Here is a 16,408-nt window from a genome sequence, read left to right on the forward strand (position 1 = left end):
TCCGGCAGAGGAGAAACTTGGGCCAGGGCGGGCCGGGGAGGGAGGGGGAGCTGGGCCCAGGGCTATTTCTGTACAATAATACAGGGAAAGAGGGCCAAGCTGACAGGACAGTGATTAGTCTTCAGGGAGCAAAGGCGAAGACTCTGCCGGCGAGCCTGGGGCTGGAGGAGCTGGCCGGGGGCCCAGTCCGGTGGGCTGGAGAAATGATTTCAGAGGCCCGGAATCTGAGGCAAGCTGGGCCCATGGACTAGGGAGCAGGGAAGGTGGGAGCAGGGAGAGGGAAGCCAACCATCCTCCCGGCCCCACCTCCAGCACAGAGGGCTGGGAAGGAGTGAGAGCTGGCCTGCCCTGCTGTCTGCCACCATGGGGTTATCTAGTTGTGTGTTGGAGGCAGAGTTTCTGCAATCCGTGCTTCCTGGGCTCTGGCCTGTGGGGGAGATGGCGTGAGAAAGAGCCAGGAACACAAGGCTCGGAAACCTCTGGGGAAGAGTCAAGCTTGCATTTTCTTTCCCACGGGATTTCCAGTCATGGGGTCCGGGAGAGGAGGTGTTAGAGGTCAGGGAGTGAGGAAGGCCAGGAACTCACTTTTCTGAAGCACTGACTCGGCACGGCAGTGCCTCTTGCTACACATTACCAATTGATGCCTCCTGCAAACCTGGAGATGTCAGAGCGGTCAGGCTTGGTTTACATGGAGGGAGCTGAGGCAGAGAGGTGAAGTCATTCGCCTAACATCACAGCAGCTAGGAAGTGGCAGAGGCCTATTTGAACCCAGGTCCATCATACTCCAAAGCCCTGGCTTTGGAGGCCGTATAGTAAAGTGAGAGGTTAAGAGTCTTGGCTCTGGTGTGTGACTTCTGGCTTTGAATCTCCCACCTGTTCCCTGCCAGCTGTCTGACCTTGGGCAAGTTTCTTTACCTCTCTTAGCCTCAGTTTCCTCATCTGTAAAGTGGAGCTAATAATAGTACATACCTCCTAAGATTGTTGTGAGGATTAAAGGAGTTAACATGTGTGAAGTGTCCAGAACAGCATATGGTACACATTAACCTATCCATAAGAAGTGTTGTATCAGTATTTGCCACTGTCGTCCGTGGGCTCCTTTAAAGGACGGCGTATGGGAGAGGCGAGGGAATTGTGTGGGGAAAATACAGAGCAGAGGGTCACTCCATTCCCTTTAGAATTGAAGTCCTCCCACATTTGGACAATACTATCAGGAACCTTCCATGGGGGAGCCCTTGTGACCCAGCGATTCCACTTCTGGGAATTCATCCTAAGGAAATAATGGGTCAAGGGAGCAAAGATGTATGTACCAGGATGTTCATTTCCAGGCTGTTCATTATAGTGAAAAACAGGGGCTTGCTTAAATGAATTATGGCATATTCATACACAGCAGCCATGAAAAACAATGATGTCACTCTTTAGGTATTGATATGGAAAGAGATTCCCGATACAGTTGTTAAGGGAATCAAAGCAGTTTGCCACACTGCAGATAGGCAGGGTTTGGGAGAGGAGGTGTTGGAGGGTCCAGGTTGGGAAGGGGAACTCATTAATATTTATGGAGTACCTGAAATTTGACTATGAACATTTATTGCTTTTATAATTAAATGAAAACAAGTGATAAAACAATTTCCATTTTGAAAAAACAACCTCAAAGATTCGGAACACTCCAGCTGGAAAGCGGTTGTCTGCATGAGTCCTCTGGGCCTTCTGATGGGGAGTTCCCTGGGCGTGCGCGATCTCCCCACTCAGGAGCAGACCCCGTGTTCCACCCCCTCCCTCTTCTCCCTGCCAAGAAATGGGGTAGAGGGGCAGCAAAAGGGCCTGGCGGAATCAGACAAACCTGCCATCTGCTGCTGGGACAAAGTTTCAAAACCAGTGGCCAACGTCACCTTCTATGTTAGTTAATTGAGTCATCCATTCATTTGACAAATATTTATCAAGCACCTACTACTGTGTGCCTGGACTAAATGACAAGAACACATCAGTGAACAAAATAGATAAAACCTCTTGCTCTCAGGGAGCTTACGTTTCAGTGAAGGCAGACAGGCAATAAACAAGATAATGTAGAGAGCCTATTGGATGGTGACAAGTGCTCCGAAGAAAAATAAAACAACAAATGAGAAGAGTGAATGTGAGGATGAGGTGGTGCAATTTAAAATAGAGTGGTCACGGAAGGCATCTCTGAAAAAGTGACATTTAAGTAAACACCTCAAGAAGGTGAAGGACCAAGCCATGTGGATAATTTGAGGAAAAGTATCCCAGGCAAAGGGAACAGCAAGTGCAACAGCCCTGGGGCTGGAGGGTGTTTGGTCTGTTGAAATATAGAAAAAAGGCCAAGCAGGATTAGCTAAGGGGAGACGAGGAGGAGGAGATGAATTCAGAGAGGAAACGAGTATTAAAGCAGGCAGCACCACGTCAGCCATGCTAAAGCTTTGGGTTTCACTCTGAGTGAAATGGGAGCCAGTTCAGAGTTTTGAACAGAGTAGTGACAAACATTTTAACAGGATCGCTTTGGCTGTTGTCATGCAAATAGGCTGAAGGAGGAAGGGTCAAGGAAGGAAGCAGGGAGACCAGTTACGACATTGCTATGACAGTAATCCAGGAGAGAGGTGAGGGTGGCTCATACCAGAACGGCAGCGGAGGTTGTGAAGAGTAATTGGCAGGTTCCCTACCAAATCCAGATGAGCTGTGGCAACCTTTCCTCGTTAGTGAGAATAAGACGTACAATATGCCCCAATAGAGAAATATCCTTCTTAGCCCCAACCTGCTCCCAGGGCCCCACCTGCCCCTCCAGCCTAGGCTAAGATTGTCAGCTCCACAAAGGCAGGGCCTTTTGTCTGTTTGGTTCACTGCTGTAGTACAGTGTCTGGTGCTTACTTGGCACTGAATGAATGAATGAATGAACGAGTAAACAAAGAGTACTGTGGAAGCCTAGAGGAGGTAGCAAGGAATTTAGCTGGATGATGGGAGGAGGAGATGGGTGGGGATCCTTGGGCACATCTAATCTGCCTACTCAGCCAGACCCCTCGAGAGTGATCCTGGGCCTCAGAGCATGCGTGCAGGCACAGGTAGACCCTTCCTCTCTCAGCTTGGCTGATTGAGCGTGAGGGTGAATGTTGGCCATCTCATTGTTTGATCACGGGAAAAAGAGAAGTGTCTGCCTCGCTTTCCCACTTGAGCAGGATCACTCCCATCTTGGGAGTAGAGAAGCAAGTCTACAGAAATGGCTAGAGTCAGTGGTCCTGACTGGGGGACAGGAATTAGAGACAGAATCCAAAGTGTGGGCGCACCCCAGTTCTGGAAACCGGAAGAAAAATTTTCACCCTGCCTCTCTGTCCTCCATTCTCCCCATCCCTGCCCTCCTGGCATAATTCTACCTCTCCCAGGAGCCTTATCCCCATTCAGCAATATGCCTTCCCAACCTCTTTGTCCTTCCTCCTGCTGATTCTTTTCCAGACTCTCCACCAGCCCTCTGTTCCTTTGAAACACACACTCCATTCAGTGGAAGCTCCCCTTGATCTTGAAACTATTGCTAACCTCCTTTCTTAGCAACAACTTGATTCTCCGCAGAACCATTGCCCTCATCTCTGAAGTCTGCTACAGAAACTTTGCTTTCCCTCTAACTCGAGAGAAGGGCAGATTGGCTGTCTCCATCAGACCATGGTACACTATTTTCCTTCTATGTCATCTATGAGTATGCAATAAGTCATTATTAATATGAGCTGAGGCAGGTCTTACAAAGACTTATCAAGCATATTGCCAATCTCACTATTTTTTTATTTTGAATTTTCCTGGTCATTGGTCATTCAAGACTTCTAGTTAAACATGGAAGATTAAACAAGTACATTTAGCGCTATTCCCTCCCGAAGTCCCACTGAAATGACTGTAAAGGGATTTTGAAAAGACATTAAGTTAAAGGACTAAGAGAACAGCAGAGGAGACAGACAACTGCAACAAAATATTGGAAGCTGGCAAGCAGATGGAAGAGGATCAGAGAAAGGGGAAACCCAAGCTGGCAGTTGGGAAGCCCAGAAGCAGACTGATTTATTCTATAAAACTCCAGGAATGTTCAGGAATGAGATTTACCAGATACCTCTGGAAGTGGCGGTATATTTGGGCTGAAAACAAGTGGATTGATTGAAAGTCTGTATAAGAAAAATTAGCTTTCCAAATCCCTCCTTCTATATTGGCAGAACACCAGAGGTTTACTCCCCAGAGAGGCTGGATGCTGAGTCGGCAGCCTCAGCTGAAGACAGGGCTGCATCACTGGGAGAAGAGAAGAAGATGAGAATCTACCTACTGAAGAGTGTGGCCCCCTGCATCCTCTCCCCTCACTCAGCTCCAAGAACACTGGCAGCCATATCATCTCCTTTCCTCTGCAGGAGATTGGAGGCTTCCTTTCTGGGGAATCTGATATGGAGACATTCCCCAAAAAGCCCAGAGAACTTTATTGTGACCAGTTGAAAAACCCTACACTCTGCACGCAAAATTCCAAGAAGCTTTTTAGTTCCTCACTCTTAAAAATGAGCTGACAGGCAAAGGATCACCAGACATTTGAGGAAATCCTTGAATGTGGAAGACAGAGACCAAAACAAACAGGAAAAGAAATTCAGAGGAAATAGACACTATTCAGGCAGCAGAAGAAAACTGAAACACAAGCGATCACAACATCTCAGTCTCTTGTAACAAAAAGTGTGCTCTTTTTTCTCATGTCATATATTATCTGCATGTCAAGTAAAGTTCTGCTCTATATTGTCTTCACTCTAGGATCCGAGCTGAAGGAACAGCTGCTATCTGGGGTGCCATCAGGCTCACAGCAGAGGGGAAAGCCAGATGACGGAATCACACCGTGACTCGCAAAGCTTCTGCTCAAAAGGGAGACATGTCCCTTCCACTCACATTGCATTGACCAAAATAAGTAACATGTCCAAATCTGATGTCAACAGTGCAGGAAGTATAATTCTACTGCATGAACAGGCCTGATAGACAGGGGTAGCAAATATTTTGGCAATACCAGAATCGACCAGAATCCATGAAACAAAAGCAGGAAGCAGTCAACGAAAAAAGCTCATAAATTACCAATATGGAACATAAATGAAACATTAAATAAATGGTTAGGAAGATAAAGTTGACAGCAGGTAGACAAAAGGCCGAAGGAATGGAAAACAGAAAACATTAGAGTGCTCCAAGAGGCCCAATGGAGTAAAAAGACTGCCAGGAAGAAAGAACCGAGACAAGAGAGAAGAAACTATTAATGAAATAGTTCAATTGCATTTCTCAGAATGGAAGGACATACATTTCTGAATTGAGAGGGCGCATCAAGTATCCAGCACAATAGAGGCAAAAAGACCGATAGCAAGGCATAGCTTAGTGACATTTTAGTACACTTGGCAGAGAGATCCTAAAAGGCTCCAGGAAGAAAAAAATAGGTGCAAGCAGTCTCCACAATCAGAACAGTATCAAACTCCTCAACTACGCACTGGAAGCCGGAAGATAATGGATTAATGTCTTCACATTTTTTAGGGAAAATGATTCCCAACCTAGAATTTTATACTCGAACTATCAATCAAGTGTGAGGATAAAACAAAGACACGTTCAGACTAACAAGTTGTCAAAACATCCACTTCGCGTGCACCCCTTCTCAGGAAGACCCTGGAGGGTCTGATCTGATACAAGGAAGAGGAAACCAAGGCAGATCTGAGACCCGGGAAACAGGGAAGCCAGCATAAGAGGAAGGTGGAGGGTGATCTGCAGGATGGTGGTGAAAGGCAAGTTCCTGGACAACAGGCGGCCAAGCAGCAATCCCAGCGCCCGAGCAGGCCCGCTGAGCGGATCATGGAGGGCTCCAGGAGAGGGGCTTCCAAGGAAAAGATGTTTGCACAGATTGAAATGAGATTTGTTTTTCTGGCAGACAGTTTGCCAATGAATTAGTTATAGGTACACAGAAAACCAATCAAACACACACAGAAATTGAGACAATTATAATTCTGGGGAGCAGAAAAGTATTCAAGAAAGGGCAGGAAATCACAGGATACCTCGGGGCTCATGGTTATATTAATGTCAGCACTGAATGTTGCTGTAGCTATATCAGGACAATTGGAAAAAGGGAAGTGTTTGTACATAGCCAAGTGGATGAGAAGAGAGCGAAAGCATCATCTTCTAGAATAAGAAGTCAATAGATAATATCTGTAATACCTGTACAACCAAGACATATCAGGACAATTCAGAAATCTGGAGAAAAATGTCAGGAAAATATTTTTCAGCTATAGAGAGTGGGAATTGGGTGTAGAAAGTACTAGGGCAGGGACCTTCTGGTTTTTGTCACAAACTTTCCAAACTACGTACACTGATAAAATGCTTTTTATATCTTATTTTCCTACTTGTGAGGCTGAATCTCTTTTAACATGGTTAATGGCCGTATTTGTAGTTTTTCTTCTGTAAATACCCCGATCATATCCTTTCCCTGTTTTCCTTTGGGATGTTTTGCCTTTTTAAACATTTATTTCTAGGAGTTCATTATAAATTATAGATGCAGACATTAATTCATTCATCAAATACGTATTGAGTACCTACTGTATTCCAGGCACTGTGCTAGGTACTGGAGATGCTGCAGGCAACAAGACAGGCCAAGTCCTTGCTCTCACAGAACACACATCCTAGTGGGGCCAGAGAACAAGTGGAGACACAGACACACTGCTTTCTGGTAGGAATGAGTGCTCCGAGGAAAAGGGAAGAGGGTGGCAAGATGGCTTGTGAAAGGTGGGGTGTGCTTCTGTGGACCGGTCAGCCTGAGCAGGCCTCCCTGAGGAGGTAAAATTTGAGTCATTCAGGCCTCATGAGGATTTGGGGACAGATGTGGCCTTTCAGACACCAGGAGTAGCAACCACAGATGTGCTAAAGCAAAAAAAAAGAAAAGGGGGGAAAAAGAAGAGTGACAGAGAAACAGAAGGAAAACTCCCGTGGAGAAAAGTTGCCAATCATTTCTCCCAATCTGTCACTTGTGTTTTAACTTTGTTTATGGTGCCTATTGTCAGACAGACATTTAAGAATTTTGATGCCAGCAAATGTATCAATCTTTTCATTTAGAGCTTTTGCTATTCGTGGTTTCTTTAAAAGAAGATTCTCCCTACATCAATATTATAACCATACTTTTCAATATTTTTATAATAACTTTATATTTTACATTTTATGCTTGTGATTTGTCGGTAATCTAATTTTTAAGTAGTGTGAAGAAAAGATTATTTTTTTTCCTAAAAGGATAGCCGGTTGCCTCAGTACCAGTTATTGAATAGATCATTCTTTCCCTACTGATCTGAAAGGCCAGCTTCCTTAAATACCAGATTACCACATACCCGTGGATGTGTTTCTGGGCTCTATTCAGTTGCTTTGTTCTCGATCTCTATCCCTACACTAGTCTGATTATTAGGCCAGCGATCCTGCCTCAGGCCAAATTGGCTATTCAAGGCCCTTGTCCATTCTGATTGGTCTGAGTTTATGCCACACCCATTGTTATTTATTTTGAATAAGAGCTCTTGCACACACTTTTCATTCTGAAAAATCAATGAAATATTTTGATATTTGGTAAAGCAAGTTCCCCCCTTTCATTGTTCTTCCCTTTAAAATTGTCTTAGCTATTCTTGCCCGTTTTCTCTCACACATGAATTTTCTAATCAGTTTGTCAAGTTCTGTACCAACTCCTGCTGGGAATTTGACTGTGGTTGAATTAAATTTATGGATTAGCTTAGGAAGAATTGATATCTTTACAATACTGAGTTTTCCTACCCAGGAACATGTATGCTTCTCCATTTATTTAGATCTCTTTAAATGTTCTTCGGTAAAATTTTGCTATCTTCTTTTTATACGTCTGGCACACTTCTTGTTTGGTTTTTCCTTAGATATTTTATTGTTTTGTTGCCTTTGTGAAAGGAATTCATTTATCTATGTTATTTCTAATTGGTCTGTGCCAGTTTCTATTGTTTTCTTTTTAAATAAACTTCATTTTAGAACAGTTTTAGATTTACAGAAAAATTCCAAAGATAGTATAGAGAGTTCCCATATACCTCACACCCAGTTTCCCCTATTTTTAATAACTTACCTGACTATGGTACATTTGTTACAATTAATGAACCAATATTAATATGTTATTATTAACTAAAGTCCATAGTTTATTCAAAATTCCTTAGCTTTTCCTTAATGTCCTTTTCCTGTCCCAAGACCCCATCCAGGATACCATACTGCATTTAGTTGTCGTGTCTCCCTGGGCTCTCTTGACTGTGACAGTTTCTCAGACTTTCCTTGTTTTTGATGAGCTGGACAGTTTTGAGGAGTACTAGTCAGATATTTTATGGAATGTCCCTCAGTTGAAATTTAATGTTTTTCTCATAACTGAGACTGGGCTTATGGGTTTTGAGGAGGAAGCCCACAGAGGTAAAATGCCATTTCATCCAATATATGAAAGGAACAATCAGCAAGACTTATGACTGTAGATGTGAACTGTGATCATCTGGCTGAGGTGTGTTTGTCAGGTTTCTCCTCTGTAAAGTTACTTCTCCCCCTCACCATGCTGTTCCCTTTGGGAGGAATGACTGCGGGCAGTCCATACTTAAAGAGTGGGGAGTTATACTCCACTTCCTTGAGGGCAGAGTATTTACATAAAATATTTGGAATTCCTGTGCACAGGAGATTTGCCTCGTCTCCATTTATTAATTTATTCAGTCATTACTTCTATCAGTATAGACTCCTGGATATTTATTTTATACTTTGAGTCATAATCCAATACTACTTTATTTTGTTGCTCAAATTTATGCTTTGGCCATCCGGCACTCTTTCAGTTGGCTCCTGTGCTCCTTTGACACCACCCCCCCCACCCAACAATGCTTGGTTTGGTTCTTTGTTTTTTGGGGGTTTTCTTGAGCACTTCCTTAGTGTCTGAACACTACAACATGCTCCAGGCTTATCTTGTATCATTCCTGCCCTAGCCCTAAAATCAGTCATTTCTTCAAGGACCCCTGGATCCTTTCATTGGAGGATGGCATTAGAAACCAAGATCTGGGCACTGGATGTGCTCATTGCTATTGAGGTGTCACTACTTCTAGGCCCTCTCAGTTGACAGAACAAAGAAATACCTGTGTGTATACTAACCCACGTGTATACACATGTCTATAAATATTTCTGTAAGTAACCATCTAGATCTATATATCAAGTGCAACATGAGTTCACACTGGTGTCTTCAACTCGAATACATTACCACATGGATGATTCTAGCCTCCTTCACTTGCTTATCTATAAACTCTCATTCCAACAGTGAGCAATCTGATTCCCATTATCTGCCACCCATTCACTTAATCGTTCAATTCCAACATACACGTACAGTGGTATCAGAATTGTTAACCTATACCCCTGTGGGAAACAACTTTAGCAACTAGAGTGTAGTGCTTATGTACAGTTTCTTTTACCTTTAGTCTTACAGACTATGCTGAATTCCAAAGTTACTGTGGTCAGTACCTTTTCCTCTCACTGTTCTTCAGTGAGATCATTTCATACATTTGCAATACAGTTAGATTCTTTTGTCATATTCTGCATTCCATCCTGGGATCCCCAATCTCCTAAATGATTTTTTAAATTTGCATACATTAAGGTTCCCTCTTAAGGGGAACCTTAGTTAAGGTGCTGTAAAGCTCTATGAGTTTTGGGAAATTTCAGAGTTATGTTTCACCATTAAGTATCATACAGGTATTTCCACCACCCTAAAAATCTCCTGTTTTTCACCTATTCAATTCTACTCTCTCCTTTTGAGCCCCTGGCAACCACTGATTTTTTTTTTTTTTAAGATTTTATTTTTTACTTTTTCTCCCCAAAGCACCCCAGTACATAGTTGTATATTCTTTGTTGTGGGTCCTTCTAGTTGTGGCATGTGGGACGCTGCCTCAGCGTGGTTTGATGAGCAGCGCCATGTCTGCGCCCAGGATTCAAACCAACCAAACACTGGGCCACCTGCAGCAGAGCGTGCAAACTTAACCACTCGACCACGGGGCCAGCCCCACATTTTCTTCTTTAGTTTGTTGATGTGGTGGATTACATTGATTTTTGAATTTTGAACCAGGCTTGCATACCTGGAATAAATCCCATTTGGTCATGTGTATAATTCCTTTTATATATGATTGGATTCAGTTTGCTAGTTAGGATCTTTGCATCTGTGTTCGTGAGAGATAGTGGTCTGTAGTTTCCCTTTCTTGTAATGTCTTTATTTTGTTTTGGTCTTAGGCGAATGCTGGCCTCATAGAATAAGCATAGAATGTACCCTCTGCTTCTATTTTATGGAAGAAATGGTAGAGAATTAGTATAATTTCATCCTGAAATATTGGGTAGAATTCACCAGTGAAATCATTTGGGCTGATGCTTTCTATTTTGGAAGGTTATTAATTACTGATTCAATTTCTTTAATAGATATAGGACTATTCAAATTAAGTATTTCTCCTTGTGTAAGTTTTGGTAGTTTGTGTTTTCCCAGGAATTGGCCCATTTCATCCCAGTTATCGAATTTGTGGAATAGAGTTGGTCATAGTATTTCTTTATTATACTTTTAATGTCCATGAGATCAGTAGTGATGGCCCCTCTTTTATTTTTGATATTTGTAATTTTGCGTCATCTCTCCTTTTTTCATATTAGCCTGGCTAAAGATTTAGCAATTTTATCAATATTTTCAGAGCCAGTTTCGGTTTTGTCGATTTTCTCTATTGCTTTCCTTTTCTCAATTTCATTGATTTCTGCTCTAATTTTTATTATTTCTTTTCTTCTGCTCTCTTTAAGCCTAAACTGCTGTCTTTTTTTTTCTAGTGTTTTAAGGTAGAAGCTTAGATTATAGATCTTTCTTCCTTTCTAATATACGCATTCAATGCTATACATTTCCCTCTAACCACTGATTTTGCTGTATCCCATAGATTTTGATAAGTTGTATTTTCATTTTGACTCAGTTCAAAAAATTTTTAACTTTCCCTGGCGGCCTCTTCTTTGACGCATATGCGTGACTTAGAAGCGTGTTGTTTAATCTCCAAATATTTGAGGATTGTCTGTTGATTTTCAATCTTGATGTTTTATCTGTTTGGTAAAGCTGAAATTTTACTTGTTCTAATAATTTTTAGTTATTTCTCTTAGATTTTTCTAGGTAAACAATAACATCATCTGCAAATAATGGTGATTTATATCTTACTTTTCAATATTTATACTAATATCTCTTACTGTATTATATTGGCAAGGATCTTCAGTACAATGTTGAAAAAGAATGATGATGGTGGGCACCCTCGTCTTGTTCTTGACTTTGGTAAGAAAGACTTCTAATAACTAATCACTATGTGTGATGTTTGCTATAAATTTCTGATTTCTTCCAGTTTTCTTGGAGTTTTGTTTTGTTTTAATGAGAAATGGGTATTCAATTTTATAACTTTTTTTAAAAGCATCTATTAAAATCATGGTAGATTGCCTTTTAGTATGACAATATAGTGAATTGATTGGTAAATTTTTCTGATGTTGATCAGGATAGTGAGGTGGGTTCAAATCCCCGCTCTTCCTCCACTTACTAGCTGTGGATTTACATAACGTCTACCCTCCTCAGTCTTCTAAACAATAGGAGCAATCTCATGAGGCTATTTTATAGAATATATACATTATATATGTATATCTCATATAAAGACCCTAGAACAGATCCTAGTACATAATAAGTATTAAACACTTTTAAAAATTATTGCTTTCTTGGATGTAAATTCTACATGGTTATGATTTATTTAACGTGCTGTTAGATTTTGTTTGCTAAATGTCTATTTATGGCTTTTTTATTGGTGTGATTAGCTTGTAATATTCTTCATGTATTCTGTTTTCGTCCACATTCAGTATCAGCGTTATGCTAATGTCCTAGAGTGATTGGATAACTGTCCATCTTTTTTTTCTGCTCAGAAGCAGTTTATATAATAAAGAAAGTCATCTGAGCCTGTTGTCTATATTTGTATTAGTTGCTATATAACAAATTACCCCAAAACTTAGTGGCTTAAAACAACATTTATTGGCTTAAAAGTGGCTTAAAAGACATCTGTTATCTCACAGTTTCTATAGATCTGAAATTTATATAATGTTATAAACCAATGTGACCTCAATAAAAAATAATAATAACAGATTTTAAAAACTCTGAAACTTGACAAAAAAAAGAAATCAGACATGACTTAACTGGATACTTCTGGCTTGGGGTCTCTCTCAACCTGCAGTCAAGGTGTTGACTGGGGCTGCAATCATCTCAAAGCTCGACTCGGGGAGGATACAATTCCAAGCTCACTCATGTGGCTGTTGGCAGAATTCAATTCCTTGTGAGATGTTGGATTAAACACTTTGGTTCCTTGCTGGATGTTGCCAGAGGACTCCCTCGGTTCCTTGCCGTGTGATCCTCTCCATAGGGTAGCTCATGCCATAACAACTTGCTTTATCAAAGCCAGCGAGGAAGAACCAGAGAGTGCCAGCAAGACAGAAGTAACCTAATCTTTTGGTAACTGCCACATTCTGTTCACTAGAAGCAAGTCACAAGGTCCAACCCACACTCAAGGAGAGGAGATTAAGCAAAGGCATGACTACGAGGAGGTAGGGGTTGTTGTGGACCATTTTAGAAGCTGTCTGCCCCAACTTTTACAGGTAGATCTTTGACTACCCTTCCAATTTCTTCTATAGTCATTGTTCTAACCAGTTTTATACTATTTAGACAATTTTGGTAATTTCCTAGCAAGTAATTTCATCTAGGTTTTCAAATGTATTTATAAAATAAAACAATCTTCTTTGGAGCTGAAGTTCATTCCTATTATTGTTTATGTCTTCTCTTTTTCTTTATCAGAAAGAACATTTGTCTATCTCATTGATCATTTCCAAGAAGCAGTTTTTCATTTACTGTTCAACTAATTTTCAGATTTTCTTTCATTGATTTCTGCTCTGATACTTTATTAATTCCTTTCTTCTACTTTCCTTTAGCTTATTTGTGTTTTTCCCTAGCTCTTAAAAGCTTAATTTATTTGTCTTCAACATTTCTTGGGTTTTGATAAATGCATTTAAGGCCCCGCACTTTCCTCTGAGTACTACTCTGGCTATACCCCACTGGTTTTGATATATAGAGGTCTTATTGTTTTTCATCTTGCATTGGTTTGTAATTTCCAATCTTATTTTGTCCTTACCTAGATTAGAAGTTTGTTTTTCCCCTCTTATTTCCAGTGGCATAGATTTCAAACCATTATTTTGTTGTTAAATGTAATTTTATTGTGCCTGTGGCTAATGTGTAATCCTATATGATTTTTATTATTTGGAATTTGTTGAGATTTCCCTTGTCCCTTAATACATCACCCATTTTTGTAAGTATTCAATGTGCATTTGAAAATTGTGTTCATTTTCTGTTTGTTAGTACAGACATATGTTCAAGTTTGCTAATTATTCTTTAAATCCTGTACGTCTTTGTTTAGTTAGTATGTTAGTAGTATATTAGTTATCACCTGATGTGACAATTTCTGCAGAAGGTATGTTTTTTATACTACAATTGTGGATTTGCTGATCTCTATTTTATTTTATTTTACTTCTTTTGGTGAGGAAGATGGGACCTGAGCTAACATCTGTGCCAATCTTCCTCTATTTTTTATGTGGGACACTGCCACAGCATGGCTTGATGAGCCATGTGTATGTCTGCGCCCGGGATCCAACCTGCCAACCAGTGGAGCATGCAAACTTAACTACTAAACCACCAGGTTGGCCCTGGATTTGCTGATCTCTATTTTGAATCTATGTTGTAAAGGTTTATAGTTATATCTTTGTGATGACATGTACCTATTGTTAATGAAATATCCTTTAATTTTTAAATGCTTTTTTCTTTGAATTCTGTTTTTTCTAACATTAATATTGCTACACCTGTATTTTTTTATTGGCGCTTGAGTATGCTTTTCAATCCTTTTATTTTCAACCTTTTAATGTTATTTTCTTTTACATATGTGTCTTGTAAATGGTTTAAAAACTATACAATTTATTTATAAGCTTCTAAGGTACATTATTAATTTCTTTGCTCATTGCTTCTTATGTCCCTCTTCTTGTGCTCGAATTCATTGTGTTCTTTAGTGTAACATATCTACTATCGGTTATTTCAGACAAGATTTGTGACTGATAAAATTTTTGAGTGCTTGAACTTCTGACAATGCCTTTGTTGCACCCTCTTCATGGTCTCTTTGTATTGGTCACCAAGTATATTCCAGAATGGTAATGAATTTTTAAAAATATCTTGTATCTATCATTTCTAGAGATTGCGATATGATAAGGAGTCTATCAGGTATACTCAGTCCACCATTTTACTCTCCCCATACCTGTTTCTTAACCTAGGTCTCACTAATATCTGTTGTCCAGGGCTGGGAAAACTGCCCTTCTGCCATCACTTTCTCCCACCATGAAGACTGGTCAATTATCGGGACACTGATTGGGCCACCAATCAATCAGTGGCGGGTCAAGTCACTATACGTTACATATCAGGATAAGGGTGTGGATTACGCTTCTTTTTCCCTTTCATCCATGTGGCTCGAGCCATATGCTAGCTTAGAGATAGCTTTTAATCAACCATTACTCTTTTTTGTCTCTTTCTTCCATGAAGCCAATAAGAGTGGGCCAAGTCCTGAGATTCGAGTTTGGCCTTGCGGTAGAAAGAGATCTCTCAGGACTCGAGGCTGGGCCGCACAATCCTGCCTGTGGTACCAGAGCTCACACCGAGGTTTGAGGCCTAAAGCCCAGCTAACAATGAAGTGTTACTTTGCTTTCATTTGCCGTTGTTCTATGTGGATATATCTCTCCTGGGAACCTTGTGGGGAGAGCTGGCTTTGGTCTGGGGCAATATTTTGGTATTTGGTCCCTTGGCCACAATAGAACACTAATTGCACTCTATTTCCGAAAATAGATTCATGGTATATTATTCTTGCTGTTTCACTTCTTTAAAGATATAAAGAGCAAAAGTGAATACTCCTTCAGTGAAGAAGACATGAGTTTCAATTTCACTGTGTCACAGTCCAGCCCTAGGTCTACCATGCAAGTTTGTAGAGGTTACAGACTACACAGGTCTGGGGTGCTCCCTTCTCGTCTTAGACTATGTCGATGGTACCCCCTAGTATTGTGCATCATGACCCCAAGAGGTATCCCTGCCTAGCCCTACCCCAACTGCCTATAAAGAATGTTTGTCCTTCCCTTTGCCCTTAGCAAATGGTCCTGCAAATGTCTGCTGTCCTAACATTCCTAGTCTCGTCTTGTCATGGTGCCTTATCCCACGCTCCTCAGATTAGACTTGTCAGCTCTTTGACACCTGGTTGGGTTAAATTTGAGGCTTAGATGGCAAATATGCCCCAGATGATATAGATGTGAAATGGAGAAACCAATGTTCAAAGCCAGGTCTGTCTGACTCCAAAGCCTATACTCTGTCTACCCCGAGCAAAGGACTGAAGGAACGCAACTGGCAAAATGGCTGAGGTTTTATACCAGCCCTTGAAGGGCATGATTATCCCAGACTCGTTTATTCATTCATCACATTTTCCTAAGTCTCTATCAAGAAATCACCTAAGGTTTCTTCCAACTCTACCACTTGGTGATATAGGATATCTCCAATGCCTCTTATATTAGTGAGGCCCTTTTTGGTTGCAAATGGCAGGAATACAGCTCAAATTGGTCTAAGCCAAAAGGGGATCTTGTTAATTCACATAAATGAAAAGTACAAGGGTGATCTGGTCAGGTAATGCTAGATCCCAGGCTCAAATGAGGTCTATCCATCTCTCAGATGCCCATTTCTCTCTGAAGGCATCATTCTCAGGCAGACTCTTCTTACAGAGCTTCTGAAACTCTAGGCTTATGTCTTCTGGCTGATCAATCCCCAATGTCTCTTTCCTTATACTTTTGTCAAAAGTTTCAGGGAAGATTTGCATTGGCCCAGCCAGGGTCACATGAGCCTGCATAAACCAATCACTCTGTCCAGTGTGATGGAATGCTCTGATTGGCTAGGTCTGGGTCATCTGTCAACCCCTAAAGCTGACTCACATGGACTCACAGTGTGGGAGGGGCGGTTTCCCAAGAAAATTTGGCATGCTGTTATTAGAAGACAAGGAATGGATGCTGAGCAAATGAAAACAATGATCTCCTGCATTTTTCACTTTACAGATAAGAAAACTGAGACTTAGAGAAGGGGAGGGACTAGCACATGATTATATGGCCTTTGTATTAAGCAATATTAAGTGACTTTTGCAGGCCAGGAATTATGAGAAGCTGTCTCCTGCTTCTTTTCCAGCATCAGAGATGCTAGGACATCTCTGGCGGCAATTTTGAAGTTTTCAAGGTTAAGGGAAGTTGTAGATCTGACAGGGTTCAAATATGTGCT

The sequence above is a fragment of the Equus caballus genome, chromosome X (assembly GCF_041296265.1).
Source record: "Equus caballus isolate H_3958 breed thoroughbred chromosome X, TB-T2T, whole genome shotgun sequence".
In the NCBI taxonomy this organism is placed as follows: domain Eukaryota; kingdom Metazoa; phylum Chordata; class Mammalia; order Perissodactyla; family Equidae; genus Equus; species Equus caballus.